The sequence below is a fragment of the Opisthocomus hoazin genome, chromosome W (genome assembly GCF_030867145.1).
Source record: "Opisthocomus hoazin isolate bOpiHoa1 chromosome W, bOpiHoa1.hap1, whole genome shotgun sequence".
NCBI classification, from domain to species: Eukaryota; Metazoa; Chordata; class Aves; order Opisthocomiformes; family Opisthocomidae; genus Opisthocomus; species Opisthocomus hoazin.
This window is the reverse complement of record NC_134453.1, coordinates 40815832-40832210: the sequence shown is the minus strand read 5'-3', so window position 1 is coordinate 40832210 and position 16379 is coordinate 40815832.

Below are 16379 nucleotides of genomic sequence, written 5' to 3'. Positions count from 1 at the left end.
GTAATACGTGGGGCTGACCGACTCACCCTAGGCAACCCCCTGGATGGACCTTCACCCACATCCTCATTTGCCTGGCCCTCACATTCCAGAGCCCCATATCTGTTGCTTAAGGGCAACTGGGCAGGTGAGGGAGGCTGGGAGGGGATTCGCTTGCCACCCTCTTTCCTGCTCATGGTGGGGGAGTGGGGGCCTGGGGTCTCCTCTCTCTCCCGGCGCTTTTGCCACCTTGCCACTCTGGTTTTGCCACTTCAGAAAGGGTCCCTCGGCACAAGCCTCTGCTCCAGAGCCTTTCGCCTTCAGCGGCTTCAATATCTGAGTGTCTCCATCCTCCATTACCCAATGTTCTCAACATAGTTTTTACCTGTCCATTATATCTCTTCAGAGGCTTGTGAGAGATAGGGAATGTGATACACGCAGTCAATGTTGTGTTTCTTGGCCCAGAAGTTTATGAGATTATTTCAGAAATGAGTCCCACTGTCTGACTCAATTCTTTCTGGAGTACCATGTCACCACAAAATTTTCCTTTAAAGACACAAGATAGTCTACCTGTTCATTGTTTCAGTGATGTTCTTCAATGACACAGTTTATGGGCATGTGAGCATCTACATGACGTACTTTTAGATCAATGTTTTCTACCCGGGCAGCAATTTCTTGCCACAGTGCAGCAGCCCAGATGGGTTTACCCCTGCTCTGCCAATTAGTCTGCTTCCACTGCTGTAGCCGCTCCCACAGGGCATTAGCCACCATCCAGAAGTCAGTATAGAGACAGAGCACTGGCCACTTTTCTTGTTCAGAAATCTCTAGGGCCAGCGGCATGGCTTTCACTTCTGCAAACTGACTTGACTCACCTTCTCCTTCAATGGCTTCAATGACATGTCATGTGGGACTCCACACAGCAGCTTTCCATGTCCAACGGCTTCCTACCATATGAGAGAATCCATGAGTAAACAGAGCACGACTCCTTTCATCTTCTGATAACACAGGCAATTCTCCAAAATCTCTGCCTTCTGGCCAGTCCATGATGTCTTCCAGGGTTCCTGGGTGGTTGGGTTTCCCCAGTAGAGCTCATTGCATGATCAATACTACCCACTTACTCCACGTAGCTTCGGTTGCATGACGTGCAGAGAGGTTGTTTCCTTTGAATATCCGGAGTAGCATGGGCAATTACGGTGCCAAGAGGAGCTGTGCTTCTGCACCAACAACTTCTGAAGTGTCTTGAACCCCCTCATATGCTGCTAGTACCTCTTTTTCAGTTGGGGTGTAGTGAGCTTCTGATCCTTGATATCCCCGGCTCCAAAACCCTAGAGGTCAATCTCAGGTTTCTCCTGGTGTTTTCTGCCAGAGGCTCCAGGTGAGACTATGCTCCTCGGCTGCAGTGTAGAGCACGTTTTGCACAGCTGGACCTCAGGAGGGCTGACTTTGCCCTCTTCAAGGAGCTACTGGGAGGAATCCTGTGGGCCAGGGCTCTCGAAGGCAGGGGGGTCCATGAGTGCTGGTCGCTGTTTAAATGACACTTCCTCCATGCTCAGGAGCAATGCATCCCCCTGAGAAAGAAATCGAGCAAAGGAAGCAGGAGACCTGCATGGTTAAACAAGGAGCTTCTCGCGGAGATCAGGTGGAAGAGAAAGGTCCATGGAATGTGGAAAGAGGGGCAGGCCACTTGGGAAGAGTACAGGAACGTGGTCAGAGTGTGCAGGGATGCGACGAGGAAGGCCAAGGCCCACCTGGAATTGAAGCTGGCAAGGGATGTCAAAAACAACAAGAAGGGCTTCTTCAACTACATCAGCAGCAAAAGGAAGGCTAGGGACAATGTGGGGCTGCTGCTGAATGAGGCGGGTGTCCTGGTGACGGAGGATGCGGAGAAGGCAGAGCTACTGAATGCCTTCTTTGCTTCAGTCTTCAGTGCCAAGGCTGGCCCTCAGGAATCCCAGGCCCTGGAGGTAAGAGAAGAAGCCCACAGAGAGGATGACCTTCCCTTGGTCGAGGAGGACTGTGTGAGGGATCGCTTAAGCGATCTGGATGTCCACAAATCCATGGGCCCCGATGGAATGCACCCACGAGTGCTGAGAGAGCTGGTGGATGTCATTGCTGAGCCACTCTCCATCATCTTTGAGAGGTCCTGGAGGACAGGAGAGGTGCCTGAGGACTGGAGAAAGGCCAATGTCACTCCAATCTTCAAAAAGGGCAAGAAGGAGGACCCAGGGAACTACAGGCCGGTCAGCCTCACCTCCATCCCAGGAAAGGTGATGGAGCAGCTAATCCTGGAGGCCATCATCAAGCAAGTGGAAGAAAAGAAGGTTATCAGGAGTAGCCAGCATGGATTCACCAAGGGGAAATCATGCCTGACCAAAGCTTTCTATGATGACATGACTGGCTGGGTAGACGAAGGGAGAGCCGTGGATGTTGTCTACCTTGACTTCAGCAAGGCTTTCAACACTGTCTCCCATAACATCCTCCTAGGGAAGCTGAGGAAGTGTGGGCTGGATGAGTGGTCGGTGGGGTGGATTGAGAACTGGCTGAATGGCAGAACTCAGAGAGTTGTCATCAGTGGAGCAGAGTCTAGTTGGAGGCCTGTAGCTAGTGGTGTCCCCCAGGGGTCAGTACTGGGCCCAGCCTTGTTCAACTTCTTCATCAACGACCTGGATGAAGAGTTAGAGTGTACCCTCAGCAAGTTTGCTGATGACACCAAACTGGGAGGTGTGGTAGACACACCGGAAGGCTGTGCTGCCATTCAGCGTGACCTGGACAGGCTGGAAATTTGGGCAGAGAGGAACCTGATGAGGTTCAACAAAGCCAAATGCAGGGTCCTGCACCTGAGGAGGAACAACCTCATGCACCAGTACAGGCTTGGGATGGACCTGCTGGAGTGCAGCTCTGGGGAGAGGGACCTGGGTGTCCTGGTGGACGACAGGTTAACCATGAGCCAGCAGTGTGCCCTGGCTGCCAAGAAAGCCAATGGGATCCTGGGGTGCATCAAGAACAGTGTGGCCAGCAGGTCGAGGGAGATTCTCCTTCCCCTCTACACTGCCCTGGTGAGGCCTCATCTGGAGTACTGTGTCCAGTTCTGGGCTCCCCAGTTCAAGAAAGATGAAGAGCTACTGGAGAGAGTCCAGTGGAGGGCTACGAGGATGGTGAGGGGACTGGAACATCTCTCCTACGAGGAGAGGCTGAGGGAGCTGGGCTTGTTCAGCCTGAAGAAGAGAAGGCTGCGAGGGGACCTAATAAATGCTTATAAATATCTGAAGGGTGGGTATCAGGAGGATGGGGCCAATCTCTTTTCAGTGGTGCCCAGTGACAGGACAAGGGGCAATGGGCACAAACTGAGGCACAGGAAGTTCCGTCTGAACATGAGGAAGAACTTCTTCCCTCTGAGGTTGACGGAGCACTGGAACAGGCTGCCCAGGGAGGTTGTGGAGTCTCCTTCTCTGGAGATATTCAAGACCCGCCTGGACAAGGTCCTGTGCAGCCTACTGTAGGTGACCCTGCTTCGGCAGGAGGGTTGGACTAGATGACCCACAGAGGTCCCTTCCAACCCCTACCATTCCGTGATTCTGTGATTCTTCCAACCCTGGGGCAGTTGATTCCAGGTGTATTGGACATCTCTCCAAGTGAAAGCAAACTGTGGCCTGCATTCTGCTGCCAAAGGAGTTGAAAAAACACATTGGCTACGGCAGTTGTGGCATACCACTTGGCTGCCTTTGACTCCAGTTCATCTTGGAGCTCTAGCAAGTCCGGTATGGCAGCACTTATTGGTGGCGTGACTTCATTCAGGCCACGATAGTCTACTGTTAACCTCCACCCTCCATCAGACTTTTGAACTGGCCATATAGGGCTATTAAAGGGTCAGTGTCTTGCTGATTACTCCTTGGCTCTCCAGTTGTTGAATCAGCTCATGGATGAGAGCCAGGGAGTCTCAATTTGTGTGATATTGCCACCGGTGCACCGTCCTGGTAGCACTTGGCACTGCTGTTCTTCTACTCACAGCAATCCCACAATGAAGGCATCTTCTGAGAGGCCAAGCAGGGTAGATAGATAGCTGTTTAATCTTCTTTGTGTTCACAGTGGCCACACCAAAAGCCTGCCGTTACCCCTTTGGGTCCTTGAAATACCCTCTCCCGAAGTAGTCTATGCCAAGTCTACAAGGGGCCTCCGGGCCAGGCACAGTGGTGTGCTTTTCCCACTTGTCCCGTCAAGCTCACCTCAGCCTCCAATACAGGCAATTATTTGGTTCCTCCTGTCACTCCAGTGATCGAGATGGGTTCCGTGCCCTTATACCCTGATGGCACTAGCGTACACTGTGCACTCAGCATCAAAGCAGCCAGGCAGCAATCCACTCACATGGCTGATGGCTGTAATCTTTCCACTTCCTGAAGTTCTTCTGAGGTTAGGGAACAGCTAGTTTCTGCCTCTTGTCTGATTTATCCCACTTCTTCCTCCCGTTTCTTTGCTGAAGGACTGGCTTGCTGATCAGACCCTTCCTCCTCCTCCTTCTCCCTTAGTAATCGATGATATGGACCCATTGACCTCCTTGCCCACTGTTTCTTCTTCGCTACTGACGCAATTACTGTAGTTGTTGTTTGGGTTTCTATCATCTCATCCATGGTATCCTCAGACGCAGTTTGGGTTCACATAAGGGTGAACAAGGTCCTTGGGACCCTGCCCAAAAAAAACACCCACGTCAATACCGGATAGGAAGAGGGAGATGCATTCGCTCACCTTCTCCACAAGATAGCTCCACCAGCACAGTAAGGGCATCAATGGCAGGGCAACGTGCTTAGCCATTGTTTGTACTAACATGTTCTCAAGCTCAGCAAAATAAAGAGATAAGCAGTACAGCCAGCAAACTCCATGACCTGCACAGAAGCTTGCCAGTTAATGACTAATACAGCTATAGCACACTCAAATGTAAACTGCCGCTGCCTCAAGCCCCACATTGGGTGCAAAAAAGGACTGTGGTGGGTTGACCTTGGCTGGCCGCCAAGGGTTTGACCCCTGGGGTTTTGGAGCCAGGCATACAAAGGATCTGGGGCCTGCTTTACTCCCACTGAAAAAGAGATTCTGGCAGCATATGAAGGCTTTCGAGCTGCTTCAGAAGTGGTTGGCACTGAAGCACAGCTCCTCCTAGCACCACGATTGCCAGTCCTGGGCTGGATGTTCAAAGAGAGGGTCCCCTCTACGCATCATGCCACCGAGGCTACATGGAGGAAGTGGGTCGTGCTGATCACACAGTGGGCCCGAATAGGAAACCCCAGTCGCCCAGGAATTCTGGAGGTCATCATGGACTGGCCAGAAGGCAAAGATTTTGGAGTATCTCCAGAGGAGGAGGTGACATGTGCTAAAAAGGCCCCACTGTAGAATAAACTGCCAGAAAATGAGAAAGAGTATGCCCTGTTCACGGATGGCTCCTGTCGTATTGTGGGACAGCATCAGAGGTGGAAGGCTGCTGTATGGAGCCCTACATGACAAATCGCAGAAACTGCTGAAGGAGAAGGTGAGTCCAGCCAGTTTGCAGAGGTGAAAGTCATCCAGCTGGCTTTAGTTATTGCTGAATGAGAAAAGTGGCCAGTGCTCTATCTGTATACTGACTCACGGATGGTGTCCAAATGCCCTGTTGGGAAGGCTACAGCAATGGAAGCAGAGCAACTGGCAGCACAGAGGCAAACCCATCTGGGCTGCCCCGTTGTGGCAAGATATTGCTGCCTGGCTAGAGAAGCTGGTTGTAAAAGTGTTTCATGTGGATGCCCACGTCTCTAAGAGTCGGGCCACTGAGGAACATCAAAACAACCACCAGGTGGATCAGGCTGCCAAGATTGAAGTGGCTCAGGTGGATTTGGACTGGCAACATAAAAGTGAACTGTCTATGGCTGTCCTGGGTTCAGCTGGGATAGAGTTAATTTTCACAAGAAGCTGGTTGGGCTGACCCAAATAGCCAATCAAATGGGATATTCAATACCATGTGATGTCATGCTCAGTATTTAAGTGGGGAGCTGGCTGAAGGAGGGACTTTTTGCTACTCAGGAGCAAGTTGAGAACACTGCATGTTGTATATGCTTTTTATCAGTATTATTGATTGTTGTTTTCTTCTCCCTTTGCCATTCTGTTAAACTGTTCTTCTCCCAACCCACCAGTTTTTGCCTTTTTTCCTTCTGATTCTCCTCCCCATCCCACCGGGGAGTGGAAAGGAGTGAAAGAGTAACTGTGTGGGAATCGGCTGGGCTGCGGGCGGCCTTGACAATCTTGATGGATTAGAGCCATATCCTTGAGCTAATTATATTGTGCAGCTGTGGTTGAAAAACAGGAGGAAAGGAATGAAGAAACAGGATGGGAAAATCCAACTCTTTGATAAGCGTGAAGAATTTCTTCCCTCTGAGGGTGACGGAGCACTGGAACAGGCTGCCCAGAGAGGTTGTGGAGTCTCCTTCTCTGGAGATATTCAAGACCCGCCTGGACAAGGTCCTCTACAACCTACTGTAGGTGACCCTGCTTCGGCAGGAGGGTTGGACTAGATGACCCACAGAGGTCCCTTCCAACCCCTACCATTCTGTGATTCTGTGATTCTGTGATTCTGTGATTCTGTGATTCTGTGATTCTGTGAACGGACGCATGATGACCAATCAGAAGAACAAAGGAGCCACTTGCCAAAAGACCCTTACCAATGAGACTCTGGGGGTGGGGGACAAGGGCAAATAAAAATGTTGTGATTACCCAATAAAGTGCTTCTGCTTCTGCTTGCTTTTGCTTGCTTTGTGACTGCCGTAACTTGTTGTGACATGCTGCCACAAATGGTGCCCCGTGTGAGGCTGTCTCACTGAGGCATTGACCGTGGACAGTGAGCAGTGACGGCAGAGCCCAACGAAGCTGTTGGATGGATGAGGAGAGTCCATAACCAGCAGGCAATTTCGACACCTGGAGAGGTGAGCCGTTGGGAACGTGCGCGCACAAATTTCTGTAGAAGAAAGGTCTATCCTGAATATACTAATGCATATACTTCAAAAGCGTGGCATTAAGTACGAAGAACGAGCTGTGCGCATGCTTTTGCTATGCTGTAAGCATAATGAGCTGCCAGCTACTGCTAAAACTGCCTTTGATATAGAGACATGGGAGGAAGCAGGAAAAAAACTGTTTGAGGCTGCTTCTAAAGGGGATCAGGTTGCAACCCATTCTCTGAGGACATGGTGATTGGTTAAGGACTCACTAGCTCAGCTGCAGGTGGATAAAAAAGCAAAAGCTGCTGCTGTGAGTGCTACCGACTCCGAGCCTTCTCCTTGGCCAGTGTTGCCTTCTACCTTCCCCGTGCCCACGGCACCACAACTCCCCCCCTACTGAAGGGGCTCAAAAGACTGCAGGAGAATCAGTCGATGTTGCATCAATACCTCTCCCTGAGTCTCGTCATTCCCCGTTACCTGAGCCTCTGCTGATTGACTTGTCTGATACAGGGGGTACTGGGACGGGATGTACATGTTGTATTAATAGCACCGGGGTGCCTGGGTCTTCTGTTGTTACTGAGTTGTGTAGTGTCTCCCCTGTATGTGTAACTATCGCTGGTCCTGATCCAGCTAAGTTCTGGAAATGCCTATGCCAACAGGCCTGGGACGATGGTGATGTTGAAACAGCTAAGGCAATGAGGGGGGGAAATAGTCGCTTATCCGGTTTATCGGGCCGACGGTGCAGCAGTAGAATGGGAACCTTTTCAGTGGGGAGTCATCAAGGAATTGCGTTCGACGTGCATGCAACATGGCTTAGGATCCCCGTATGCTCAGTCACTATTAGGCTCAATTTTTACTGCTGAGCTCACACCACATGATTGCAAGGGTATCGCACAAACCATCTTAACCAGGGGCTGGAGCCGTGAGCAGGAGCCGTGAGCAGGGGACGGAGCCATGAGCAGGGGCTGAGTCAAACAGACCCTGAGCGGGAATCGGGTCTGTCCCCTCCCTGGCTTGCTGAAGAATGGGACAGTCAGCTACAAAGGAGCAAAAGCTCCATTAAAAGATTTTACAGAGAATTTTGAAAGAACAAAGTCTTGCAGCTTAAAATCCCTGAGGACATCATTACTTGGAAATCAGTGCATACAGCTTTAAATGCTCTAAACCCCACAGAAACTATCTTAGAAGCGGCCGCTACTCCTCCTCTGTTATCTCAACAGCAGGAACAGACCGAGCCGCAGTCTTTTGAAATATTTAACCCTACATACGATGAAATTCCTAACCCAACACAAAAAATGTGGGAGGTAAATCCGCCAGAACCTGACGATCCTTTTAATCCAGAGAAACGGGAAGTGGGGTGCAAAACCCGGCACCCCAAAAATGTACAACAGGGTCCCTCTACAGCAATTGGAATACCCGACCTGAGATCAAAGCATAGTGAATTCCAGCCTAAAACCATGCAATCCCTCCAACACAGCACAGCTGCAGTGCCGGGCTGGGTCTGGCCGCAGCGCCAGCGGTCACCGCACCGGACGGGTCAGCGAACCGGACACTGCTGGGGCCTGTGACCCACCCCAGGCCTTGTCTGCCACACGCCGCTCCTTCCCGCCGGCGGGCTCCCCTCGCTCAGCAACCAGCAGCCCGGCCCAACAAGAAGTGGCGTGGCGAGAACCATCTTCCTTGCATTCAAGTCCTTTGTTGGAAAAAGTGTGTACAATTCAGTTACTGCAGTGGAATTCCTTGTGGACAAGCAGCTGGCATTAGGTCACCTGATACCATCTACCAGCCCACAGAACACCCCTAGATTCATCATTCAAAAAAAGTCTGGTAAATGGAGATTATTACAAGATCTGCAGGATATAAATGCAGTAATGAGCCCAATGGGGCCGCTACAGCCTGGTGTCCCTAAGCCAACTATGATCCCAGAAGATTGGCCTCTTTTTGGTATTGATTTAAAGGACTGGTTTTTCTACAATTTTTTTACACCCTGATGATTGTGCTCATTTTGCATTTTCTGTGCCTTCAATTAACAACAGCAAACGTATGCAGCGATACCATTGGGTCGTTCTGACACAAGGCATGATGAATAGCCCCACAATTTGCCAGATAGTCGTGGATGCAGCACTAAAAGAAGTACGGCAATCTTTTAATCAGATCTACTTATATCACTATGTGGACAACATCCTCCTTGCTGCTGAAACACAAAATGTGCTGCTCACTGCTTTCGCTAAATTAGAATCGTCATTAAAGATCTACGGGTTACAGATAGCCCCGGAAAAGGTGCAGACAGAGCAGCCCTGGAAGTATCTAGGATGGAAACTTTTTACTTCACAAGGGTTCCCACAACCAATTGTGTATTATTGACCAGGTCACCACTCTCCATGATTTACAAAAATTATTAGGAACAGTTAATTGGGTACGACCCCTTTTGGGCATTACGACTAAAGAGTTGTCCCCTCTATTTACCTTGTTGAAAGGGGACTCAGATTTGTTATCATCCAGGAGATTGACACCAGAAGCAAAAACTGTCTTGCAGAGAGTTTCAGATAAAATTGCAACTGCTTTTACCTTCAGAATTAATGTCAATTTACCAACAAATTTGTATATAATTTATGTGGTTTTTTTCCAGCCCTATGCTCTTTTTGGTCAGTGGTGTGTTTAACCTGTAGGAGTTGAAGACTCTGGAATGGATCTTTTTGTCTCATACGCCCATGAAAACATTAACCACAAAGATAGACATGATCATGTCCTTAAGAGCACAAGATTGGAATCGTTGTCAGCAATCGACAGGATGTGATCCTGATACTATTTACCTGCTGCTGGCTAAAGATGACTTTGTGGTATTAACTAGAGAATCCTTATTGCTGCAAGCCGCTCTAGCTAATTATGATATTAATATATGCTAATGAATTCTCGAGAGTGCCTGTTTTCTAGGACTCTGGGGTTAAGTTTTGGAGAGTGAATTATTTTACAGCTTTCTGGTAACAGATTTTGGGTACCCAGGTAGGACCCTGCTCTTGAACATCAATGGTCCGAGGGATTGCAGGACCTCCAGCCAGAACCGAGGGATTCTCGGGGAGAACCTCCGATCCCTGGACCGAAAAGTTCTGAGCAAAAGCCACGTAAGGACCAGGTAAAGGCATTCTTCCAGTATTGTTTCTTGTTGCCTGCCTGTTAGTCGTAGTGAAAGCTTCACAGCATTGGGCTATATCCCTGGGGAGAAGGGAAAGTGTCCTTTCTAAAACACAATTGAAAAGAGAGTACTCTTCTTGAAACCGAGGCTTGGGGATTTGTCTGTTAAATGTTGAATATTTTTGTAAGTCCTTGTCTGTTCACAAGTCTTTGTAATATTTGGATTTATGATGAAAACTTGGTGTGCCTGTGTGTGTGTGGTCGCGACTGTAATTGTGTGGCTTTTTGTGTTTGTTTTCACAGTGTTTGTATTTCTATGATCGGATGGATTTATTTGGTTTCTGTGATCTAACGGATTTGTCTGGACTAAGTAACTGCTTTTGGGTCTTGCAGTTTGGTAAGTTCTGCAGGTATTGATTTTTTCTGGTTCTTGACTTTGGACTGTTGTATTTGGACTCTGATTTATCAGGACTTCGGAAGCATTTGATGCAGCAGGGAATAGATGTGGTGATGTCTGCAGATTTATGCTCTTATGTACATTGATTTTAGTCTATATATGTTAATGAGTCATGCTTCTAGATACATTGATCTTAGCCTAGGTGATTAATATGGATAGCCAACACTGAATGTTATGGATGTTTGTGTGTGTGATGAGTATACCTATAACCCAAGCACAAATTTACTGAGCTCATATTATCGATACACTATTATTTTGACGCCTGGCATGTGGGGATGCATCCCCTCCAATTGGCAATAATGATATGTTGTGGTCAGGTGGTGCTTGGATCCCACCATCCACACAGGAAGAAAATTGGATGCAAGTAAATCAATCTATGCCCATATGTTAGATAACAGATTTGCCATACATATGTACCATTCTCAGGCTAATCTGACCCTTCTTTACACCCAGCAGCTTATGGTATGCACTTCACCTCTATATGTCTTTTTATTAGCATTTGTGTTCTCTGTGTTTGTTTTTAGTGTTGCGCTGTGGCGGGGCTGTTACTGGACCATAATGCCAATAGTGATGCTTATGCATGTCAGTGTAGCGCTTGCTTGAAATTCATTAAATAAGAATTGGGGGAGATGTAGAGGAACGGGACAAAAGCAGATTGCTATAATAAACAGAAGAGAAAAATGCTGAAGTAAACAGGACTTGTGGATGTGCTGAAGGAGACGAGTACATGATCAGGAGTTAAAAAGCAGTGGTTGTGTACTGTCAGACAGCGTATGGACAGCGTGTGATCAGCAACCTTATTGGCTGACCTGGCGTGTGGTGTGGCTACGGATTGGACAGAATTAGAACAGAGAACCTCATGCAAATAGCTGTCTGATAGGGATAGAAAGTTCCCAGGGAAGTAACATCCAGGTTGTGGAATTATTAGTAAAATTAAGGTTTACATCTGAAAATTAAGGTTTATATGAAAAACGTAGCAGTGTTCACCCATTGAGGAAAAGCATGAAATCAGAAGGAGCTCTGAGGATGGGACACAGCTGCAGCAGGCATGCGAGGAATCCACTAACACAGCAACTCCCTGCAACATACCATAGAGGATGGAGCGGAGTGAAGATTCCGTGGCCATGCTCCATGATGATAAAGTGGGAAGAAATAGTCCTCTAGAACTGATAAGCAGCTCATCTGGCCCCCTGAGCCAACAGGTCTACGAAACCTTGCCAAAGTGCTATCCTCTCGTGAACTTTGCTTGTTTTAATGTCATTTTAATACCAAAACACACCTCCATCCCAAAGGCTACCTGCCTCCGAGGTGCAACCATCCTTCTTCGAGTCTGCGCTCTCAATTTTTCGTAAACTATACCTTTAAACGTAAAGCAAGAAAATTTTACACCAATCATGATAAAAGGTATGTATGACTACAGTCACTCAAACTCCACCTTAAAGATAGAAAGGATATAAAAATAGCCAGGGAAATAGGGGATTTTCAGAGAAGAAGATAACACCGTAGATTTTCGGAGGAGAAGAAGATAACACCGTGAGCAAGTCAAGGGAACTCCACCTCAGACTGCCTCCGACAACTGGGATTGGCCGATGGGCTGAGCCTTGCTTCTCCCCGCCTTGGGACGCCTTGGGTGAGACTTAAACTAAGCGCTTTTCTCGGGAATAGTTACTCCCTAATGTTTATAGCCAGGCTGTATTATTTATAACCTTTTCACATGTTTTACATTTGCATGTGCTTTCTTGCAGACAGTCGCTATCACCGGCAATTCAAAAAACCTATATATCTGTTGGACAAATAAAACTGCACTGTTTCAGTAGCCAGTTGTCACAGTTTCTCACTGAACGCGACCAAATGTGGCCATGCTAGTTGATGAGCAAGACTGGACTGAAGGTGCAAACTGCTATTAGTGTATCCAGAATCACTGTATTTTAATATACATATTAAACGCAACTGGACTGGTAGTGGCAAATTGGACATCACTCAGAATTTAAACCTAGCCACACCTAACCTATCACTCCGGTGAAGAGAGTTAGAATGCAAGGAGGTTTATTTTCTGTCAAGTTAACGCGACACAGGTACATGACCGTTTGCACAAAGCTGTGTTCACCTGGAACCACCTAATGCTTCCGGTGTCTCAAGAATCACCTCCTATCCTAACTCATTTTCTGTCATTACAGAATGCTGATATACGGCCTAAGGCAAAGGTGCTGGCAGGGGATCTGCAATCAGGAGCTTGGACAGGTCCATGGGAACTATTAATGTGGGGGCGCGAGTATGCTTTTGTTTCCACAGATTTAGGACCTAAATGGTTCCCAGCGAAGTGCATTAAGCTGGCGCTAGACAAGCAACAAACAACCACAAAAGACCCTGAAGCACCTGCTGAAGCATCAGAAGACATTTTGAGTGATAACACACTGTTTGATGGGAAGTGATTTGTTTGAGACTGTAAGGAGTTGTGTATCAGGTCTCACTAGGCCGCAGGTGTCTATATGTTTAGTCTGTAAGTGCTGTTGTGGATATATTATTGCACATTGTATATTTTGTAAAAGGCATTTGTGGGATTTCGGGAAGAACAGGGATATATTGTGAGCAACTGAGACACTCTGAATATGGACTTGATTGGTCTGTAGCAGCACAGGCCTCAAGGCCATCGAGAGGCTGGCTGTGGATAAGCAGATGCCCCAAGGCCGGCTGCAGGTAAACAGATGCTCTATGAATAGTAACCAATCATAGTCAAGTACTGTCTATATAATCCAGGTGTTCTATTAGTAGATGCTCTATGAATAGTGACCAATCATAACCGAGTGCTGTACTGAGTACTGTCTATATAATCCAGATGCTCTGCTAGTAAAGTTGACTATTATGGATCATATTGGTCGAGTCATTGAGCCCGTGCCGCAACAGGCATTTGATTTATTTTAATGGTAATCAATGCATTTATCTGAATCGCACCTTAACACCATTGTGCATTTGCTGTAAAAGAATCAATACCGTAAGTGAGATCTATTCAATCCGCTATTTTTGCTGTAACACAGACCAGTATACAAGATGGAAATGATAACGATCCTCTTAGGCTTGATTGGGTGTATACAAGCAATATGGGTGCCATCACAACCAAAAACAAATGTATGGGTCACGCTAGCGAATCTAAAAGGACAAGATTCGATTTGCCTGTCCATTGCATCTCCAGGGAACCCATTTTCAACATGCCTTGTTGGTGTCCCTTTGGATGCATGGCCCATACCATCGGCACTGACCAGTGTGGTCCCCCCGAACAATGGCACAGTCACTGATATGTGGGACCTATGGACGGTTCAACTGCCGTTGGCACAATTAGAGCCTCAGGAGATAGAATTACTTGGCTCCATACCAATGGACTTTTGTTTGTTTTTTAACCATACAGGGAGAAATCAAACACATGCATGGAGACATTATATATTGCAATGCAACCGCTTGGTGCAACTATACCACAAGCAACATATCTAAATCAACTAATCAACCACTTGCTTTTACCCCATGGAGTATTTCTCATTTGTGGGGATCGTGCTTGGCCGGCCATCCCATCCCATATAAAGGGAGGTCCCTGTAGTGTAGGGAGATTAACACTTTTAACACCAAATCCGACCATGATAATTGGCCACCGAAATACACGATACCGAGGGAAAAGAGCAATTCATGCTTTTACCTCAGATTGCAAAGGCAATATTGAATTTTGGAATAGTGGTGAAATAATCTCTGCATCACTTTTAGCTCCCGGTGTTATAAAGGCTAAGAGCCAGTTATATTTATTAAAGCCAAATTTATTTAAGCAAGCAAAGCAGGCAAGAACAGCGCTGGGCGACTGGGGAGCCTCTTGCTCTACCAACGGCATGCACCAATAACAGATGCAACCCCTCTTTTTATAGAGTTCCCATTTCCTGCATATGTGACTTCTGCTATTCTGTGTGTTGTGTTCGCGCTTGCACAACTAATTGCCAGGTGGTCGTTTTCTGCCTCTCGGTGGTCGTTGGGATGAAGGCCGAAGTCTTTCTCAGGCGCCCTGCTGTCTGCTCATTCATCCCCCAAGTCATTGCTTTGCTTATCAGCAGATGGGCCATCTCCCTTCAGCAAATGGTTGCTTACTTTGCTTACTCCTCCGGATGTCTGCGGCTCCAGCTTAAGTTACAAAGGAACTCCAACATTCACATGCGATTTCATGAACAAAGTTAACCCATTCATCACAGGGCTTCTCCTCTTTCTCCATCAGCCAATTTGAGAACAAATTTTATATGTATACATTTATTATAATTCCCCCCTTCTAGTTTTTACCATTTTGTTCCTCAAACCGAGCGACAGTCTCTCGGGCTAAAGAGAGAATTAGAGTCTCTCCTTTACTGGTTTCATCATCCTCTAGGTATTCGTATTGCCTTTTTAACAGCATTAAATGGGCCACCTCTAATCTACTCTTTACTAATCTAATCACTCTGTTCAAGATGCAAGGCCCAAAGGTTAGAGTGAGCATCAACAATATTAAAGGTCCGGCAACGGTTGCCAACAGTGTAGTAAACCAGGGGGAATGATTAAACCACGATTCATACCATCCTTGTTGAGCCTCCCTTTCCTTTTTGCGTTTTTCCAGACCTTCCCGTAGTTTAGCCAGTGTCTCGTACTACTCCTGTGTGATCAGCATAAAAGCAATGTTCTTCTCCTAGAGCAGCACAGAGCCCCCCTTGCTGTAGAAAAAGAATATCCATTCCCCTTCTATTTTGTAACACTACCTCTGATAGTGAAGTTAGAGACTTTTCTAATGCGGTAATTGATTTCTCTATTCATTCTAAATCCTCGTCTACTGCTGCTCGCAAGGAGTTGAAACCCTGTTGTTGAATTAGAGATGTTATTCCTGTCCCCACCCCCCCTGCCCCAATACCCAACAATGTGGCTATTGTGATGGCAGTTATGGGCTCCCTTTTTATGATATGGGGTGTTCCTATATCCCAGTGATCATAGACTACTTTCTCCGAATGATATAATATTCTTGGGACAATGAAAACTTGGATGCAATATTCACTAGAAGCATCAAACACCTTTAGGGATACACACGGAGTAAGGCCTGTTCTTGAACATATCCACCGGGCCCCTTCCGAGGGAATGACCCACATCTCACTAGTTTTCCCTACTGTGGGAAGGAAAGAGCTGCAAAGCCTTCGTTTTGGCCCCTGTATGTTGCCTATGCAGGCTCCTGTCCCCAAGACGTGTTGCATAGTTATTCCGCTTTTCCTATCTCCCCGTGAGCACTGGGGAGGTGCGGTTTTAGTGCTAAAATTATATGTACTATTTACTCCTATTGCCTCATAGAAAGGGGGTTCTATATCATAACATAACCAGCACTTATTATTTAACTCGGGGTTGGTTCTATTCAGGGTATCATATGTAGCTTGCATTACTTTCCAAAGAGGAGGGTCTTCCTTCCCACCGGTAAGGGGTGTTATAGCACTACTTATATAATTCCCTGGTTCTGTTATACTTGTCTGACCCAGAGTCGGCTTCGGTAAGGGTAATATCTCTATTTTAGGTCCTTTAGGGGTCGACTTTGGTAAGGGTAATGTCTTTATTTTAGGTCCACTAATGATCCTATTGGGACCGACCTCTTGGGGAGGGTTTTCTACTTTTTTCTTCTTTATGAAAATCATTCCTCCCTTATCAGTTCCAGGTTCCCAATACCTTATTCCCCACGTTCTTCTGATTATCCACCCTCTATCCGTGGGTTGGGTAACATTTAAAAAGAGGTATTTACAGTTTCCACGTCCTTCCCACCCCTGCGGTGGGATGCACCCATATGGGCCCCACTGGACCTTTAGGTATTTATCTATACCGTCCCCCGATAT